Source organism: Anser anser (assembly GCF_964211835.1).
Source record: "Anser anser genome assembly, chromosome: 4".
In the NCBI taxonomy this organism is placed as follows: domain Eukaryota; kingdom Metazoa; phylum Chordata; class Aves; order Anseriformes; family Anatidae; genus Anser; species Anser anser.
The window spans coordinates 5,299,537-5,319,428 of NC_139724.1; the positions used below are offsets into that span (position 1 = coordinate 5,299,537).

Sequence of the window (19,892 nt, forward strand, 5' to 3'; positions counted from 1 at the left end):
ACAGTATTAATTTGATTTTTTAATGTGAATTTATCTGACTTATTTGAGCAATGTTTATTTCAGAGACCCTGAAATACTATTTTTTTCTTAAACTGAGTAATGAAAATGTTCCACTTGCCTTTTTTGTAGGAGCTAAGCAAGTTGGAAATAAAAACTTCATAATTCCTTAAATTCAGTAGGATGAATTTGGATTCAGAGTAATGAAACTGGTCCTGTGTAGTAAATATTGTTTTCTTGTTTTTTATAATGGGGTTTACATTTTTTCTTTGTAATAAAATATGTACCAATAACTGTTTTATAACAACGTATTAATCTATGGTTGAATAAATGCTTCAAATGCATGTTGATGTAGGTGAATTGGTAACTTCCAAGGGTAATCAAAAACCTCTGACTGCTTTGACTAAGACTGATCAGAAAGGGATAAATAATGTGTATGGATGCGTTGGAGACTGTAGAAGCACAGCATTATAATAGGTATAGAATTCTTTATTGTAGGATTGCAGGGCTTGACCTTTTTCAGGTGTTGCTCGTCTGCCTTTGCCTTTGTGACAGTTTTGTATTTCCTTCATTTCTAGCTCCTCAGCTGTTAATTTTCTTTACCTCATCTGCTGCATTTGCCGTACAAAAAAGCATTTCCTTCCAATTGTCTCACCTTTCAGGCAAACGACAAAGTTCACCAATAGTAATGCTTTTTGATTCATTTTAGTTATGGTGAGTATAATTCTTTCTTAACTGGAGAACTTAAGGTTGAATTTTGCTTAAGAAGGCTTCTCTTGAAACAGGAACAGTTTGGCTGAGTAACGCTTCAGTCACGGGGTAAGAACATAATAAAAATGTGAATAGATTATTCAGATCTAACACTTATTGTGGTCGTGCTTAATACAGTCGAATTTACCTTTTCAAGATTCTCTATATTTGTTATGAAAAGCGTAGACTTGTGTCTCAGTGCACAGACTGGGAATTCTAAAACTAAAGGCAGACTTCGGTGTCAGATTTTTGTCAAAGGAGAATTTACTGTCTTGACAGCGCTCATATTACACAGATTCCAACTGCTAAAGGTGACAAAATGAACTAGAAACAATCGCCCCAGGAATGGGAATGTAAAATGCCATAGATCTATTTCTTTTTCCAGAAAAGTGAGTTCTTTTTAGAAAAGGTAAACCTGCTTGTTCATTTTCAGACAAGTATGTTGCAGAAGCATGAAGTCCAAGTATGATCTCATCCCTTCCTGAGGGATTGTTTTAGCATATATCTGGTGATTAATCCATTTTCTTAAAAAAATAAAATAAAAAAAAATAAAAAAGATGTCTTTAATGGGGCTTGGGGGGCCATACTTGAAAACTTGGAGATGCATTAAGTGAATTCACAGAATAATTTTATTCTCACTTGGTTTGGCTGTTGCTTCCTCATTTTGGCTATTCTGATATATCATGTCTCTTACCTTCCCGCTTGAATTTTGGCCAGGTGAGCCATAGTGTAAATTGAATTATGTCTTGGAAAAACACCTGTTCAGCATTTGGTGTCCTTAAAGTAAGGCAAAACTAAATTGGTGTTACACGTGAAGACTGAAAATACAGCACTTCAGCTATCAGTTATTCTGGCATTAAGTGAGAAATCATTGAAAACACGTTGTGAATGCTATTGCAAACAATTTTAGGCACCATTTTACTGAGACAGAAAACATGCTGCTGCTGTAGGAGGATTTAAATGTAGAAGTTGTGCTGATAAACTTTTCAATATAACTTAGAGCAAGAAAGCTGAAGACAGAGGGGAAGTGAAAAAAAGAGTAAACAGTTTCCTGAATAGTGAGGTACAGATTGTTGTAAACAAGCTTTTTGGATTAGTGCTGATAAATAGTTATAAATTACGTTATTAAGCTATTTTGGCAAAACGTCCTACTTGTTCCACAGTGACTCGTGGGGACCAAACCATTTGCTTTTGTATTTTGCCAGGAAACCTACTTACCCCAAACCACATCTATAATTATTTTTCCACTGACAGCAAGACACTATCCTCATCAGTTGCACTGAGTATTGTATTACTTTACAAGTAATATGGGGGAATACTAATTGAATAAAGAGATAGAATTTAGTGAGTCACATATAGTTCATAAACTTATTGTGCAAGTTATAGTTGCACAAGACTTTAGGTAACTGATACCATATATATTGATAAAGTAGTAACTCCCGTTTGCTGGGCAATGTGCATTTAACCCTTCTGAATAGTTTGTACTGAGTGCCTGAATGGTTTTTGTCGATGTGTGTGAATGCCCTATGTATTTACCACAACTGGTCCTTAGGTGGTGTTTATTTGTACTATTAAAAAGATGTGAAAAATAGATGTTGTTCAAGAACCAGAAGGTTCATCAGTTATCAAAAAACTGTTCGGAAAGTTGATATCTTGTAGCCCCAGAAAGCCACAGTGTTGTCAGCGTTTGAGATAAGGCAGATAATCCCCACTCATTTTAACTTGATATGGATCCTAAGACCAGTAACAAACCCGATACTGAACTCCTTTCTCAGTCAAAACTTCCACTGGAGTCTCTAGTAACTTTACCTGAGTGAAGGCCAGAAGACGTGACATCTTTCTGATCAAACTCAACGTTTATTTAAAAATCTCTCCCCCCAGTCTTTGTTAACTTTACAGTTGGTCCAACTACAAGATTTTCCTTTTAATAATTTGCAACATGGCAGCTTCTTTTGGATCATTCATACTACTGGGGGAAAGGTTATAGCAGTGGATGTACCTTACTGGGGTGTTTTTGTATCCTTGGAGATTTGGAAAATTAAATCTTTTTTCATCCAGAACAGGTAGAAAATATTGGAGGAACAGCAGTCTTTTTGTTGGAGTGGACCTGCGTAAAAGACTCTCAACTAGCCAGCATTGCACTAAAATTGTATGTTTAAAAGAATTAACGTCAACGGTTTGTGTTTTTTTTTTTCTTTTAAATATATGTAATAATCTAAAATAATCTCCAGTCAGAAACCCAGTGCTTAGCTGGGGAACAAGAACAAATTGCCAGACAATCAGCTGAAGCAGGAGGTTCCAATTTTGCAGAGCTTTGGGGGCTCCTGGCAGAGAGGAAAGCTGTGTTATATACATGCTGACAAGTACAAGATAAGCAAGCTTCCCGCTTGCTGCAGTCTTGTCAGTTTAATTACCCTCCAGTGTCTATTTGTGATAGCCACTTGGGAAGTCAGTACTGAGGATACAAGTTTGTCAGATTCCAGTAGTTATCAAGTAATTGCACGTTTTGGCAGAAAAAAATAGGGCTTGGCTTAAAAGGGGTGAAAACTACCACAGCAGTAACATACAAAACATTTCCCTTTAAACTTATTTCTAAATGACCAGCAAAGCTCCAAAACCAAAATTCCTCTGTGCAAAGGGACTCAAAACTACTGGAGGTGTAAACAACTTTAGGTCATTTGCCTAAACTTAATCAACAGCAAAGTTTCTTGCTATCTGCTTTCATACACATAAATATACTTAAGGATCTGTATTATGCATTTAAAAATCTAACCTTATATTAACATAACCTCATTTCTGATTCATGTAAGTTGAGATTGAGGCAATTTCTATAACAATTTGATGATTTTTTTTTTCCTACAGTGATTAAGTTATATGAGGAAATGCTACATATTTGGTGAAGCAGTTATAATTTCCTATTCTTGGATATGAAGTATTTGATCCTGTTATGCAAGAAGAAAACAACCTAATTGCTACATTAATAGTGTACATTGGTATGTTAATACCATAGAGTTTTGCCCTTGAGGATAACATTTTATTCATGTTAATTATACTTAATTGTTTATTCGCTACCTTTCAAAAGTACCTCTGATATTTTCAGTTCAAATTTCCCAAATTCCCAAGTTTTAACTGTGCATGTTTGAGAAGACCTTTGCCTTTGTTTTAATTAAATATTAAAATGCCTTTACTATTTATCACTCTCAATTTTTTGATGTAAATTCTCCCCAAGTTATTGTTCAGTCTCAAATTTGAATTTCTTTCCCATTTCATGATATTATTCCCAACATATAACTGTGAAGGGCATGGAATAAGAGGGCACTGTTAACAGCTGTGACTTTCTATGTAATTAACAGCAGAGGACCACCTCGTTGGTCTATGACATGATGTAACTTTAAGCCATGTTTTTCTGATTTGTTGTCAGGGAAGCCTTTGGGGACTGGACTCTAGCTGTTTTTTACTGTTGTTGTTGATATTTGTTTGTTCATTTTAAATTTCTTTTGTTGTGTTCTATGCACTGCCTAATGTGGTAGGGCCATGATCTCAAGCAGGTCTTCCAGGCACTGTTGCAATATAGATATGTAATAACATCAACTCTTTTTGACAATACATTCTTCTTCCAGTTGACTATTGGTGTTATGAATTACATTTGCTCCAACTGTACTGTTCCACACTCCTCCACCCCTCTGTATTTTATTTTGTAATTTACAACTTTGTTAGGAATTTTAAAAGTGATTTTTCTATTGTTAGTGGGGTTCAGAACATGACCCAGATTAATATAGTCTTCAATGTTTTTCTTTATTGTTGTTAGCAAGTAAAAAGACAAGTAGATTATTAAATATAAAATTGGGGTATAAAACATTCTTATCCACTGTGATACTTTCTGTAGTTGTGGATTTTTTTTTTCTTTTGTTTTGTTCTTCTGGTTCCTTGAGGAATTCTGTTTACAGCGGTAGAGACTTGATTAGGATGTCATACAGGTTGGCTGTTATCTGCCTGAGATTAACATGCATTTGACCGCTTTTGGAGAAAGGATACTGGCCTCAAGGGTCTGTTGATGTGACCTGGTCTGCTCTTACTTTCTACCAGTCATAAATTTCCTATATCTGTACGAAGGAGGGAGAGAAGTTTAAAGGATAGTATTGGCAAATTTCCAAAGACTACACTTTTCTTAGTCTGCATTAAAGTTCACATGAAACAAAGAGGTAAAAGCAAGCAAGAAAATAGAAATGAGAATATAGAATCTTCCATAGTGAAAAAAGTGAAACTTTTCTTGAAGAGAAGAGTGAGAGAGAATGAGCATTGGATGACATTTCTCCCAGAGTTTTTGAAAAAACTTACATGAAAGCTTCATGTATAATACCAAGCTTTTGTAATGTCTGTCTAGTCAGATTGTCCCCTAAGAATATTTCAGGAAGCATATATGTTTGAAGCAAAGCAAAAAGGGAACTGGGAATGATTATGAATTTCATTGCAATGTTTTTAAGTATTTTGAAAAAAAAATGGGAAAAATGAAAGAATAATTTGAAGACAAATGGAGTACAGAATTAAGTACAAAATGGGTTTACTACATGTAGGTTGCTGGCAACTAACCTGGTAGAGTATTTTGGAATTGTATTACGTGCCAGTGCTACAAACTCAGAACCCAGTAATGATCTTCCTGAGGTCAAAAACTGAAAAGTAGACATCAGACTGTGTTGGCTCAGCCCCAGAGTTTGTTTGACAATGATCGTGCAGTTCTTTCTGTTTGTCATTAACAAAAATAAAGTTGTCAGGACAGTTTGCTCTTTTGCTGCTGTTGGGTTTATTGGCTTTCCACTGTTATGCTAATAAAACCTTTTGTCAGCAGATGCAAATGAGACCTAGTTTAGCAACAGCAGAACTTTTTAACACAACTTTTTTTTTTTTTCCATACAGAATTACATTTTAAGGGCTGAATGGAAACCACATGAAGAAGGCAGATATAAATGTCCTTAATGCAAATCTGCAATACTGTTTTTGCTGACTTATTTTCCCCCTGCTTTCATGTCCAGCCAGGTATGTCCTATTAATGTAAGAGTCTAGTCTTCTACAGATCCTTAGAAAACTCAGATGGTATCTGAAGGATAAAAATTTGTCATTTTAATTTGACTAAGGTCAGTTGGAAAGAAAATGCAAATGATTCTAAACAAAATTAGAGGATCTTCCTGCACTCAAGATCCAAACTTAATTGCTTGGGCCCCTATTTAAATGCCCTGAGAAAGGTTTGGAAGATTAGGTTTGTTAAACAAAGAAAAGCTTCCTCTTTTTTTTTTTTTTTTTTGGATAACGAAATCTCTTTTATTATGTCCATAAAAGCACAACATTACTGAGATTTGAGATTGAAATTCTAGGAAGCTATGACTGGGTTTGGTTACAACTGCATAGCTATCACAAGCTGCCAGGGCTTTAGCCTTTAGCTGGAGGGCTCAAGGCTCGTACTTCAAGAAGCAAGTCTTACATATTGTTACCATTTCGTTATGAAGTTCTGCACGATGATAGCGATATTATTCTTGTTTGTATCTCATTTATTGCAATAAATTTACTGAACCCATGTTGGTAAATATAATACGTAGAAAACTGTCATGAACTGCATGTTTTGTATATGAAGGCATGGTAAAAAGAATAATACGGTTTAAGTGTCAGAAGCTGAGCTGACAATAAGAAACATATATGAAATGAAGAGCTGGACTGCAGTCACTCCTGCTTTCTTCTCTTCATTCAGGCAGGAAAACCACAAGTAACAATGTTATCTCCATTTCATTTGATTATCTTTATAATCTGTCCTGCACACTGAAAGCACCAGTTGTATCCTTTGAAAGACCACCTAAATTACACTAACATATTTCTGTTCACAGAGTATGAAATTGAAATGTAACAGGCTTCAATGTGAAGAACATCAGAAAAGCTGAAAAATAAGTAGGACTGCCACTAGAACTGACTGAATGCACTGATATAATGGCAAATCCTAACAGAAGTTGTGCCACAGATTGTAAAAGAATTATGCCAAACAGTCCATATGATCCATGACCTGCTAACCTTTTCCATTTTACTTTGGAAAATCAGTCCTCTAGAGACTAAAAATTAATCCAGAAAACCCCCAGACATTTTATCATTGCTTAATTAGAGCATTCTTTAGTTGTTACATCTTTAACCAGAATGGATGCTTCTGGTCTTATTTCTTTTGCTCTCTTCTTGTCAGAAGTCAAATCTTTTAGGGAAAAAAATGGTTTTATTAAAGAAAATGCTTTTGTGTTCCTTAAGATTCTTATGTTTTAAATACCTATAGGAAATGTTTTTCATTAGATGAAGAATAAAAGAGGCAAATGTTATTGTGCATGCCCATATTTGGCATTTGATGATAAGCAGCCAAAAAATCGATGTGACCCATATGTCCAAACAGTATGCCACTGGGGCGTGTTTTCTGTAATACACCGCAAAGGAGATCATGTGTTGTGTAGCTAGCATATGCATTTATTTCTCTCTTATTTGCCTTTGTAGAAAATTACAAAGCAACATTTTTCAGAGTAGTGTAATTGTTTTTTCTTCTTTGTCTGCATTAGTCTTTTGCACAGAGGTTGGAAGTAATGCGATTGGTCCCCTTCCCTTTCATTGCAGCCACTGTTGGCAGGATGGATGAGAAGTAATCATTGTGAATTATTATCTTGTTTCAGATTCTAGATTATGAAAATAGAAGCAGCTGGTGGATAGCAGAAGAGAGATTCTATGTGTGGCAGTTACGTCATACCTCTTAGTCGTTATCTCTGTCATGAGTGTTTCTCAGGAAGATCTTACCTTTGAGAAGAGCTCGCTGATATCTGCTTGTAGAAAAAGTGCGAACCTTCAAACTACAGGAGAATGTGAGAGAATTTTTAGGTGGTTTGTTTGACAGAAGCATCCTTTATTTCATCTTGGTCTCTGTTCCCTTGCAACCCATATTTCAACAGCCATGTTCAGCAGATGTAGTTCAGGTAGAGAAGTTTGCAGAGGCAGTGGCCATTTCTCAAATGTGACCAATAACATTATACATTTTATCTTTTTCAGCAGGTCTTACTTCTTGCTCTTCTATTAGTAAGGTTTTAGTCTAATTCAAGTTTAGATTAGCTAGTGACTAAGGAATTAGGTGTTCTATGTGTAGAGAAGAAAAACAGGTCTGGAAACCCGCACTTGTGTAGTGAATGAGTTGAAGCAGTTGTTGGTAATGCTGTTTATGAAGTTTATACTGACAAATTGTATTTTCTTTTCATAAAGTAGGTCAGAAAGTTTAATAATTTTATTGCCTTGGATAATAATCAGGGTCTCTATGATAAGATTCAGGCATCTAATTCAGAGGTTTAGTTTTAATTTAACTTTACCTAGTGGATTTGAAAATAGAGCCTTTTAATTAAGTGCCTTAACATGGATTTGTACAAACAGCTTTTTTCTTTCCTGATCAAACTTGATGGGCATTTCTTGAACTTTGTCTTCTGGCACTTTGTGTTACGTCATGAGTATATGTAGTTGTATGCCTATATACCTGTGTATGTGAGCTGTCCCCTGTATAATCCCTTACTGTTTTGCGACGATTAACCATGGGATTAAACATAAACATCAGGAACAAAGATGGGGAGGATTGAAGGTCAGTGAGTCATTCACACAGCAGCTTTCAAACTTATATTGAAAAGAGCTTAAAGTGGGATGGAGTGAGATCTCAGGGGACAGTGGCTAGAAATACTGTACGATGCACTACAGTTGGGCATAAATCTTGATATATCTCTTTAGCTGCATTTGATTTTTGACAAGGAAGAAAAAATATTGCTTTCAGTTGCGCAATTTTGAAAAATTTTGAAAAAAAATAAAGAAAACACAGAAGCCAGAACTGGATGACGTGTTCCCTTGTGCTTTGTTAAATACAAAGATGAGATCCTTTCTTTTCTCCCACTCATCGTTCTCTTGTTTTATATTTGAAAGGCATGGCAATGTCTTAAGTCACAACATATCCCTGGGAAGTTGTTTGTTGTTGGTTGCTTTGGCTCCTCGTTGTTGGCCCTCATTTTGTAGGTGTGGCCTCCACGTTGTGTTCCCAAATACTTTGCTTTGTATTTCACAGAATTGAAATGAATACTGTCTGAAAACCTGCAGACAGCTAGAAAATTCAGATCAGTTTATTTTACAAACCTGTCTTCCTTGTTATCTCAGTATTTCACTATATCTACTGTAATTATCATTAATGACTTCTGGATGGTATAGAATATGGTATGTCATGGTGTTCATGATTTAAACTGAATGTGATATGGAATGAAGTCAGAGGTCTTGTAAAAGTCTGTATCTGTTACATCTGCACAGTTACTTTGTCTCTAAAAACCCTTGTGAATGAAGTCAGGTGTCTTTGATAAGACTATTCCTTTATAAAACAGTATCAAGTGGCATTTATGTTCATAAATTATTAGTTTCAGTAGTTATCAGCTGTACGCAGGAGTCTAATGACTGAGTCTGCAAAGACAGACTAAGAGGAAATTAAGTGCATTGTCAAAGGGCTTAAATGCACTGTTGAGGAGTCTGAGAAACATTGCGAAATATGTGTGCATCTGGAAATTAGGAAAGACAGAAGACTACTCTTTAGCTCTGTATTAAGTTAAATCCACATACAATTTTTCTTTATTGTGTCCAGGAGTGTTGTCAAGCTTCTGGCCTGATGGTACCTTGTTGTATTTGGTACACTCCACAGAGAATGATTTTTTTTCTTTTTTCTTTTTTTCTTTTTTCTTTTTTTCTTTTTTTCTTTTTTTTCTTTTTTCTTTTTTTCTTTTTTCTTTTTTCTGTTTTCTATTTTCTGTTTTCTTTTTTCTGTTTTCTTTTTTTTTTTCCATTTACAAATGTTTCAAGATTAATTAAAAATATATTATCTCAGCATCTATCAAAGGACTCTTGTAAGAAATCTCTCTTCGTTTTAGTACTTAATGGTTGCTTCACATTTTCGTTGCTTTCTGAAGCACTGGCTGATAGAAACACAGCAATCTAAATTGCTGATAATTTCTTTATATCCATCTTGGAAAAACTGCACTATTTTCTTTTGTTCTTCAGCTATGGCAAAAAGTATCCTTTACAGATTAACCTTACAATTTTGCTTCCAGAAACCTTGGTTACAATGGTTCAATAGTTTAACAAGCAATATTCTTTTGTTAGAAAATATTCAGCTGTAGTTGCGTTCTGTTTGACTTCTGTTTTTGAATCTCGCTTGAAGATGTTTCAGTTTTCTTTTCTTGCTTCTAAATTCCTGTTTTGATGTTTTTATGACTTTGTAAGTATCTAGCGCAAAATGCTGGGAAATATGAGTAGATAGTCTTAAGACTATTACTTTGATTTTCTGCATATTAAATTGCTTGGTTTATTCCATCCGAAATTATATATATTTCCAAGTTAAATGCTAAAATATGAACGTGATGTTTAACTGAGGACTCAACAAAATGTTTAACTAGATAAGTTTTCAACTGCTCAGAAATGTGTGAAAAACTACTTCATGTTCACTAAACTGTAACCCTTGGCAATTTAGTCCAATATATCACTGAAAATAAGATCAGATACTAGTAGATTTGTTTTGTTTTCTTTTTCTCCTGCTAGATCTTACTCTCTTCCTTATCATCTCAATTTATTGCTTTCTTCCTCTTTATTGTTTGGCCTTGCAATTCCAGAAAACTATTCCTTAGGATCACTGCACTCAGATTTTGTGTGTCTGTACTCAGATTCTTGTTTGCTGAGGTTTGGACTGGAGGAAGCTGCTTAAAATAGAATGTTCTTAGGTTAAGTTCAATGTAGCAGATGTAATGTGTAGCTCGGGGAGAAGAGAGTAACATGGCAAGAAAGGATATAACTGTAAGAGAGAGTTGAAGAAAGATGAAAATGTGCAAAATCTGAAAATAAATGTAACTGTCCTGAAGTGGCAAAAAAAAAGAAAAAAAAAAAGGAAATTAATGACAGCAGATCCCATAAAAAGATAAGGTTTGAGAGTAAAAATTTGCACCTAGATCCTGGCTGAAATCAATGCCAATTGAGCCTGTGAGCCTGCTCACTTATTCAGGTTCACATTTCCACATTTGAGGCCAGACATAGACAAGATCAGTCATTCAGAGCCTTTCAAAACTGGTACCTCTGGCAAAACTTCAACAGCCTGTCCCTCCTTCCTCACCAGCAGCTTTCTGGTGCAGCTACCAAGTGAACCGTCATGTACCACAGGCTTCCGTTCTGCTGTATCTCCTGCTTTAATTTAATAGTCACATAATTTCATTATCTTCTCCAGATGTGGCTTCATTAGGTCTGGCTAGAATTCTGTTTGGCATAAAGTTTTGAGATTTTGGAACTTTTGTTCATTCAGCATTGGGTGAAGACCGAAGGGATGAGGACTTAAAAAAAAGACTCTAAAAGAGTGTCATGATAGAGAATAGACAAATACGCCACCTTCTGCAATAGAGGGAAGATGTACTTTGCAGTTTGGACTTCCCAAAGGTTGCTTTATAACTCTTGGCTGCAGAGTTGGTTTGATAAATTGATGTTTATTTGCACAAAAAGGAGTGGCTCTAGTAGAGAAGATGAACTCCATAGTGTAGGTCCCTTATTTTAAATAAAAGACAAGAAGATCCTGGGAGCCATTTCCCCAGCAATGAAACAGCTTTCCAACAGTGAATGGTAGGACCAAACACATGCCTCTGTTCAGGCGTTTTTTTGTTGCTTGATATTTAGTTTAGCCAGTATGATACTAGAGACATCACCGTGACTTTTATTACTTCAAATCCCAAATGAAACTATTAAATAAGCATTGACTTTGTTGCTGTTCCTCTAAACGTTGTAGTTTATTTTTGAAATATAATGGTTAAACAGGGTGTAGCATTCTTTATGGCCATCTGTTTTTTAAATGTTCTGGCAAAAATAAAACAGATATATGTATATAGCTAAATAGTAGAATCAGTGTTAACTAAACATCCAAAAAGATTCAAAGGCCAAAAAATTACTTTTATTTTCTTCCTGTGGGTGAGTCTGCTATGTCTCCTAGAACATAGAGGGACAATGTATTTTTCTATATCATTATACTGTAGATAAACACCTGTTTAGGCAGCCACTGTGCAGTGTTTGTCAGGTTGTTGTAACCCAATCATGAAAAAAATTCACTGCACCCTTCCTTATTTAAAAATAAATAAAATTTGTATCTATAAATACCCCTGAAAAATATATATGTTCCCAGTTTTACTTGGACATTCTCCTAAGACTTCTGTCTTGTGAAGATTGTGTTTCTTCATTATTTAAAAAAAAAAAAAAAAATATTGTATAGAATGAGGGAGTTTTTTTCCCTATACAAACCACAATAAAATTGGAAGGATGTCCATTCTTATTAAAGCTGTTTCAGGCAAAGTAATTTATTACAATCACAAAAGTACTATTGATACACCAATTGTTAGAAATGAAGTTTTAGAGACATCTCAGGGTTTTTCACCAGCCACAGAGTTCAGGGGAGACTAATGTAGTGCTTTCACTTCTTTTGGAGGAGAAAAAGAAAATAAAAGTAAGCTTTAATATTATTATCATTGCTTATCTGAGAAACTGAGAAAAATTATGCTAAGCCTAAATATCATTGAATTTCGCTTTCACGGGATGAAATCCAACTAGAAATTCTATTTTCTCAGCTGATAATGGGTAGCTCCATGTAATATGCAAACACCTCCAAATATTTGTCTCTATTCATTGTGTTTTTAATTTTACTGAAGACTTAATGCAAGTTGATGACTTGGAAAGGAAGTGTTTGTAAAATCTGCATAAAGTTATTGTGGGATAGCAATAGTTGTATTACATTCCTTTCACAATAAGGTTAAATCTGTAGTTGTTTATTTTTTACGGCCCTCCTAAATTTTATTTATTTATTTTAAGGTCTAAACGAGTCTCATTTGCTTTCAGTCCACTTTTACGGTACATTCAACACCTCAGAGTCAAACCGATCATAATCACCAACTTTAGGGAAGGTAAAACATGTTGTTGCGCCTGCAGTTATGGCATTCTTTCCCACAGTCTCCTTCCACTTTCTTTACCAAAAGCCTCAATGTCTGATCCAATAAGCATAAAAATATATGTCAACTTCTGAGCCATGAGTACTTCAATGATAAAGAAATATCTACCTCACTTTTATAAAGGCTTTTTTTAGAGCCTTTCAGAGCCTATTGCATTTACTTACTGTAAAAATACTTTCCTAAGCTCCAGTCATTTTTATCATGTTGGTTGGAAACTGAAAGAGGGTAACAAACCTCCAGTCAGTAACACTTTAAGTGCAAGCGGTGAGCAATTAGAACAATATCAGAGGAAAAAGGAGGAAGTCTGGATCTCAAACTATTATGGTTTTATTCAAAACAGATTTATGTAATTCTTGGTCAGTGTAAAATAACCCTGCTGTTTTGAAGTCAACAGACCTAGACCATTTAACTTAATACAAGAGTAGGAATTTATTGCTTTCCATATATGAAGTGCCATTTATAAAAAAGCAAACATCCAAAAAAAAGCCCTGATCCCAAGAGACCATCCCTACCATCCCTTTTAAACTGCTGGTTTACTTCTGAAGTGTTCTTCAGTCCATGTCATGTATTAGCTGCTTTCTATTTGCCTGTACTGTGAGGACAAGCTTACGAGTGGCCTCCGACCCAAATGCACGTGCATGGCTCCCAGTCTTGGTAGCTGCATCGCTCCAGGGACTTCGCCGTCAAAGCAGGGAACAGGACAACCTATCACCTCTGCTGGTGCCGGGTGAACCTTGACCCCGTATAAAAGAGAGAAGTTGGTGGAAGAACAATTTAGGTGCATTTGGGTGATGACCAGACTGCCATGCTTTAAGCCAAAATGTTCTGATGTGGATGGGCTTTCGAGCTGAAACCCTTTTGTCTTCTAGTTGGTAGGACATGGAAGACTGCAGGATGGGGTTAGTGAGTTGATTAACATCTGTACTCCCTTCTGGGGCCTTGTTCTGGTTTTGAGGCAAGAGTAACTTGGTGGCTATTCAGCTGTGCTTTCCCCCTGCCAAATCAGGCTTCCCTGAGATCCATGTCTTACTTACTCATCACATTCTACTTTGTGTTTGTGCGTTAACATTCCTTGCTGAAGCCATGCAGTATCGCATCCCACATGTCAACCAGGGTGTTGTTCTCAGTGTGGGAAAATAATGGAAAATGATTTTTTTTTTTTTTTGGCATTCAAAGTTTATAGCTGAGAAACCTGAGGTAAATGGTATGTTACTACTGGGCCAAGGGGTCACCCTGTCTCCATAAAACTGCCTCTTGCAATGTGATATGAGCCGTTGTTCAGCCCTTGGGACAGACAGAGAGTTAAAAGGTGAGGCTGTCATCCTCCTTGCGTCCCCTAGGTGCAGAGTGTTACAGAGACAAATGCACATGAGGGGAAGATTTCTGACCATGAAAGACAGAAGGGTATTTCAATGTAATTAGAGTTCATCAAATCTGTCAAAACTGTGTAGACCTGTGCAACTAAAGTGAGTGCAGCTGTGCTCTCTGCATTGCACTTCATGTTGTATTTCATGGGTAGCCATAACTGTAGGTTACAAAGCTTGTTTAATTTATACTGGCAACGCTGAGTGTCTAGGAAATAATAGTATAGTGGTGATGTGTGAATCTCAAAATATTCAGAGGTTTGTTCTGGTTTGGATAGCAGTAAAAAGCACAGATGCTGATCTGAGCCTATTGGATCTCTCAAAACAGGCTGGGGACCCCAGTACAGAAGAAGTCTCCTAAGTTTTTTGGCCACTGCTAGATTTAATTTTGAACTGGATGGACCACTGCCCAAGGCAACTGCAACCAAATGGTAGCAATCAGCAGCAAAGAGAGCCAGAGAGAAATGCAAAAGCTACACAAGTAATGTAGCCGGGTTTCATTTCAGTCGAACTCTGGCATGCTTTTTCTTATTGGCTCTGAAATGTCTTGGCATGTAGATCAAGATATCCAAGTGTTGCGGGTTAACCCCAGTAGGCAGCTAAGCACTACACAGCCACTTGCTCACTTCTACCCATGGCCCCCAGCTCCAGAGGGAGAGGGGAAGAGGAAAAGAAGAGGAAAAGCAAGAAAACTTGGGGTCACAATACACATTGATTAACAAGTAAAGAAGTGAAGAAAAAAAGAAGGAAAACAAAAGAATTGATACAAAGCAGTCAATCACCACTTCCCATGGGTAGACCAATGCCCAGCCAGTTCCCAAGCAGAAGATGTCATGACATTATTTGGCCTTGAATGTCTCTTTGGTTAGTTCAGGTGATCTGCCTGCTCGTGTCCCCTCCCAACCTCCTCTGTGCGCCCCAAGTCTGTTCATTGAAGGGCAGAGGGAGAAGCAGGGAAGGCCCTGCAGCAACAGCTAAAGCTTGGGTGTGTTATCAGCATTGTTTTGGTCACAAATCTAAAACAGGACCATACGAGCCTTTATGAAGAAAATTAACTCCATCCCAGCCAGACCCACTGCACCAGGCAATTTGAGCAGAAATTTACTTTGTCTCTTTGGAAATACTTTATGCCTGCAGTTCAGGAAGTTCAACAGAAACCTGCGTCTTCAAACTGAGGCTCCAACATCAAGCTAATCTGTTCCCACAGATACCAGTTCCACCGGAGCAGGTCTGCCTTCAGATAGGTCTGCCTTCAGATATTTTGCTCTTTTCAACCTTGAAGGCACTGAAGGAAGGTAATCTGCTGACCGGTGTGGAAGGACGATGCTGTGGCAGAGTCATCTTGTCTTTGTAGCCAAAATAGTTGGCATAAAGGGTTTGAAACGAGTAACAGTGAAGGTACTGGATCAGAGATGAGGAGCTTGACTACAAATTTCTATTTTTTTTTGGCATTTCAAGGGCTTGCATTTTAAAGAACAATATATCCCCAGCTTTAATTCTGTTTTACATAAGCACTTCTATTTAAGAAGTGCCTTTACCTTTACTAAAAGGGCAAAACTAACTGAATAATGTACACTTCTAGGTGTAGTGAGACCTGTATTGCATCTGAAGTTCGCCGGAGAGTGACAGCTCCTACGAGGCACCACATTTAGTTCTCAGGAGCTTGCCAGTTTGTAACCAGCATGAAAAAAAGAAGTACTGGGGGCCTCACAGAAGTTTTTAAGATTTGTTGGCATATCCTGTGGGGCTTGCAACTTCTGTGAGTACCACGTTTCATGCTTAGATAATGAGGCGTAGAGGTTTTTGGCAAAACTTGTGCCTAAAAAACACCCTAAAATAGTTTGCATGTGGTCAGAACCTGGGGTCCCTAAAGCAACCACTAATCAATTCTGTGATTCTGTGGTCAGAGAAACCCTTTTTTATTCCACAACACTCAAGGAAAACATTGTTATTTAGATACGGTATTTTCTCTATAATAGGAAGTAGGACCAGGAGTTCATCAGAAATCTGATTGTCAGTCTTTATTCCTGTATAGCTTTTGCTGGCGAAGTTATTTGGTGTAAAAATCCTGTTGTTAATCCCTGGCTGGATTAGATTTATTTTTAAGTGTCAAGTAAATTGATCAACCCTTTCTTGTTTTTATTACTGAACTTTAAAAATTGCCAGATGCTGCTGTTGAGTGGTGGTTTATGAGGCTTCTTGTCAATAGCCTGAGGCAGGGCAGAAATAGAAGGGCAAGGAGGTTATTTTTGGAATGTACAATGTGATATTTTATGTTGCACATTTATTTTAAGAGAGGCAATGGACTGTGAAGGCATTTTAAGTTTGCACCTTTCTCTCCTGATAGTTTTGGTTTGTTGTAATTAGAGGAAAAATGGTGACTGATGATTGTCAGAAACTTGTCATTGGTCCCCTTAGTGCTATAGATCGCATAGCACTGGATAGCCCAGAAGAAGCGAACGGGTCTGTAGGGCAGTAGCATCACTTCTGGGGGTGTATAGCTAAAGAAACACGTGGCATGTTTACCAGTTGAGTGGCTGGTTATATGTTCTAATTTACTTCCAGAATGAAAAGTTAACAGATCACATGCCTGAAGTTAGGCCCCAAGTATATAAGTGGAAATATATTTTTTCAAAGATGCTGAGTACGCAAATAGCTACCATGATTTAAGTGGCGCAGGAGTTGACCAGCAGCTGTACAGAAGCAACGTGCTACTATTCACATAAGCAAACATGTTCTTGAAGGTTAAATGTGGGCAGGTAAATCACAAATAATAAAAATTCACATAAGGCATGGCAAAGTCTTTAAAATTTGTCAAATATGTCAGGGAAGCTCTTTACCCCTGTGCCAATCATGTCATACATCCCCATTGATTATTATTTTTATTATTTTTTTTGAAAATATACCTTTGTGTTAATTGAGGGCTGGTTTGCAAAGGAAGTTTTTAATCTCTGGAATTCTTTGTCCTTTGAGTAGGAGAGAGGGGGCAAAAAGAGGAGTAAGGAAAGGAGTGCAATTTCTAAACGGGGAAAAACAAAAGAAAAAATGTCCAAACTCCAAAACTTAGTATTTTTCAGTGTCTCATAACTACAAAATGGTTTGTTTGATTGTTCCACGATAAATATCTTCCTCTGTGTATGGTCTAGACAGCAGATATTTTAAATGGAAAGGTGCTTTTCTTTCTCTCTGTTACAGGAATTTAGTATTGGGATTATGGTTTAAAGGAAACTCTTACCTTGACTATGGATAGTTAGTATAACCTCATTACAGTGTGAGGGAAAGGAATTTCACTAGTTGTTATATTCAGGAATTTTTCTGGTCCCTCCACTTTAGGGAAGGAAGTCAGTTGCTCAGGAAACCTGGTGACTGCAGTGCAGAGGCTGGTGGGGATAGTCCTGATCTAGTTATTCTGGCACATATGTGAGCAGTAAGTGATGCAAATGAGACATTCCAAGAATAAGTGATAAATTTGGCAACACTCATGTGGCAAGTCCCAGTGAGGGAAAACAGACATCAAAAAGCCAGAACTGCTTTATTTAGTTATGATGAATCTCAGATAAGAATCTTCTAGTTCCCCTAACTTAAATGCATTTTAAAAAAAAAAGTATGATGTATACATATATGTATGTATGCACACACACACCCGTTGGAAATGTAAAACCAACGGCTACATTTCTGCTTCTTAATCAGATTATATATTTAACTGAGGGATGTTACATATATAAAAGCTCATCTGTGTTAAGTTAAAGGGGCAGAATTTTTCATTGCCTTATTTTCTATGGTATAAGCTGTTAACAATGCCAAAGGAATTATCTGTATTTCTGAAAACAGGAGAACGGTTCTGCCTCTCTGGCGCAGGAGAAGATGAATTGCTTTCTGCCAGTAAAGTTTGAAAGATAAAGTTCCTTTTAAAAGTGTCTCATCTCCATTGAGAAATAGCACCGGTGGTATTTTGTTTCTCTTCACAGCTACCTGCCCTATATAGTCGTGGTTTATTCATTTGTCTTTATTGCAATGTGGCCGTGCTTTACCTATATACTGTACATCCATCTTGATTTAAAGCTGTGTATCGTACTTTTCTTTTCATCTAGGATTTGATATTCTTAACTTTGCTTGGGAATATCATTTCAGGGGGAGGACAAATGCTCTTTTATGAAGATTTCTGGTCTCAGAATCAACTCTGGAGTGCAGACTGACATCTCATTGCCTTCTCTTTAAGTTCTAACAACTAGGTAGCAACTTCAGATTGAAGCTCAATTCAAAACCAAGTCACTGGGATAAAGAATTATCATTTTAGTGAAAATGTCACCATCTATTAATCTATCTATTAGATTTAAAAAAAAAAAAAAGAGCAGACCAGTTGTTGATTTTGGTTGTTCCTATTTGGTTGAAAACTTAGGAAATTTTTGTTTAGTGTTTCACACTGCCATTATTTATAACTGCGACTCACTGCACTTTAGTCGCTTTAAACAATCTGGTTGCTAGAACCAAAGACAATTCCAAACCATACAGATTTAAATGTTTAAGCAAATCAATGACATTATTAATTCATAAATCCCTTGTTAGCAATCTGTAGAAAGAATGTTTGCTTTACCACATGCAACTAAACGATACAGATGGATATGTAATTTCTGCTAAAGCATGATCCTCATTCAAGTGGAGTTTTAGCATTTTTGTGTTTATCTTTTGTCAGCACATTGCAGAATGAGTTCAGTTAGTTCACAAATAGCTGAAGTAGTAGTAGTTCAAGCATCTTTTTAAGGGATTATATTTTTATTGTATGGTCAGTAATAAAGATTTTGACATTATATACTGTTCAGATCTATGTATGTTCAAAGTCCACAAGTCCACACTGTGAAATTCTGCTTTTATTCTATCTTCTTTTCAGTAAAATTTCACTGGAAAAAAAAAAAAAGGAAATATCTCAGTTACAATATCAATAATGTCCATGAAGCATGATGTGTATTCTTGCATTTGTCTTTGAAAAGGGAATGGTCAGGTAGGACTTTGCATACACACCTTATGAAATAGTTGTTAGCAGCTGTTGAATGAGAGTGTCAGGGTGCAGATAATTGCCAGTAGGGACAGAACTAAAATTTGAATTTGGAGACATTTCTTTTCTAAGTATTGCATGCTAAATCATAGACTAAGATGACTTATGAAGATAAGTTTTCTCTGAAGGTCTTTATGGACAAAAAAATGTAGAGAAGAAACAGAACATATTGAAAAGGTAATCAAAACTATCTCTGTGAAGGTTCTGTTAATATGAGGTGCTCATCTGAGACTATACAAACAGGATCAACAGGTAGATGTTTACTGAAAGCAGAAGGTAAATGTACAGTTACATATGTTCTTTCTGCATTGTTTTTAGGAGAAGAACATTCCTGGTTGTAGATCTTGAAGACAAAACAAAAGGCTGATACTATAGACTGTTTGTCCAATTAACATACCTGTGACAAGAAAGGAAAGGTAAGACTAGCCACAAGCAGCTGTCTTAACTGAATTGTAACATGCTTTTGATCAAGATCTCGTAAATCCTCATTGTGTTCATAGGCAGTTGTATTTTGGCTTGAACAAACCTAAGGCCTTCATGTACCTAAGGTGAGGGAAATAGGATTTCTGTCCCACATTATTCTCCTGTGTGGCACTGTGTTGGCCGTTGCCACCCACGGTGCACTGCTGCATAAATAAAGTCTGAAGAGGAATCCCCCAGAGTTTTGGTTAGTCCATATAA

The 19,892-nt window shown here is 36.5% G+C and overlaps 1 protein-coding gene across 2 annotated transcripts in view; it reads left to right on the top strand.

Annotated features, from left to right (window-relative positions):
• The first annotated feature begins 3,609 nt into the window (after window positions 1–3,609).
• DKK2 (dickkopf WNT signaling pathway inhibitor 2) overlaps window positions 3,610–19,892 on the top strand; it is a 151,272-nt gene continuing 134,989 nt past the window's right edge. The window contains exons 1-3 of one of the 2 annotated variants that reach the window (XM_083835569.1): window positions 3,610–3,740; window positions 5,662–5,781; window positions 19,530–19,627. The gene's annotated coding sequence lies outside the window, so the exon portion shown is untranslated. Of the gene's footprint in view, window positions 3,741–5,661; window positions 5,782–19,529; window positions 19,628–19,892 lie in introns of those variants that run through there. The other variant, XM_083835570.1, reaches the window with a different exon arrangement.